This window comes from Aptenodytes forsteri, unplaced genomic scaffold (genome assembly GCF_000699145.1).
Source record: "Aptenodytes forsteri isolate BGI_AS27 unplaced genomic scaffold, ASM69914v1 Scaffold55, whole genome shotgun sequence".
In the NCBI taxonomy this organism is placed as follows: Eukaryota; Metazoa; Chordata; class Aves; order Sphenisciformes; family Spheniscidae; genus Aptenodytes; species Aptenodytes forsteri.
In genome coordinates, this window is record NW_008796063.1 from 7,021,414 (window position 1) to 7,022,795 (window position 1,382).

A 1,382-nucleotide genomic window follows, 5' to 3' on the forward strand; every position below is an offset into this window, starting at 1 on the left:
GGTTAGTCAGGCAGGACTTGCCCTTGGTGAAGCCATGCTGGCTGTCTCGAATCACCTCCCTGTCCTCCGTGTGCCTTAGCAGAGCTTCCAGGAGGATCTGTTCCATGGTCTTCCCAGGCACAGGGGTGAGACTGACTGGCCTGTAGTTCCCCGGGTCTTCCTTTTTTCTCTTTTTAAAAATGGGGGTTATGTTTCTCCTCTTCCAGTCAATGGGAACTTCTCCAGACTGCCACGACTTCTCAAATACGATAGATAGCGGCTTAGCCACTTCCCCCGCCAGTTCTTTCAGGACCCATGGATGGATGTCATTGGTTCCCGTGGACTTGTGCACCTTCGGTGCCTTAGATGGTCTCGAACCTGATGTTCTCCCACAATGGGCAGCTCTTCATTCTCCCAGTCCCCACCTTTGCCTTCTGTGGCTTGCACGGTGAGGCTCAAGCACTCGCTGGTGAAGACCAAGGCAAAAATATCTTCTCTCAAGACTTAATCAAAACATGAAAGACACTGCAATATAAGATAGGGTCTAAATTTAAAATGCTAAGTACAGTACCTGTTCTGCTCTTCTCATGAATTTTTTATGCTGGCGTTCATATTCTGTATGTTTTGATGATGTGATTGAAAGCTCTGGGCTGAAAAAAAGAACAAAAAACCCTACACAAAATGCAAGTGTTCATCTCGGAAGTGAACACAGATGAACTATTCCTCAAGAACTGTTCTGATCTTTTTCCTCTAAAAATGTCACTGAAACCTCAAGATGGCATCCAAGATAAATTCCAGGTTCCCTTTGCCACTTTGAATATATCGTATTAGCATGCATGCTGAAAAAGTGACACTCCACATATTTTTGCATCAGCCTGAAGTGCCCTAGCCAGAAAGGAATGGTTTAATCAATGAAGAGGTCAGCTCTCTCAGAAAGTTGGTCACGTTGGTAGCCAGCATGAGAGAAGAGAACTTCACCCGTTTAAAAATCATACTAAGATGTTCGGATTATGCAAGGTAACGCTTCAGATCCCCGGAAAACACTAGAGAGGGATACTCGTCTTGTCCTTCTGCCTGTACCACTGCACCAAGAGATCACCAGGATCTTGAGAGCCAGGTTCACTGCCCCTTTGGAAGGCTTCTCTCGCTAACCAGTGTCACAGCGGCGGTGTGGGATGGCGAGCGTTATTTTTTACCTCATGGAAAACGTTATTTAAAGCCCCTTTGGGGCTTCTCTCGCTAACCAGTGTCACAGCGGCGGTGTGGGATGGCGAGCGTTATTTTTTTACCTCATGGAAAACGTTAAAAACCACAAAGGTCTCGCAGAGACTATTACAACGCTCGGAGGCGGCCGGCCATATTCAACCCACAGCTGGCCTGGACGTGGCTCGCTGTGAACTAGC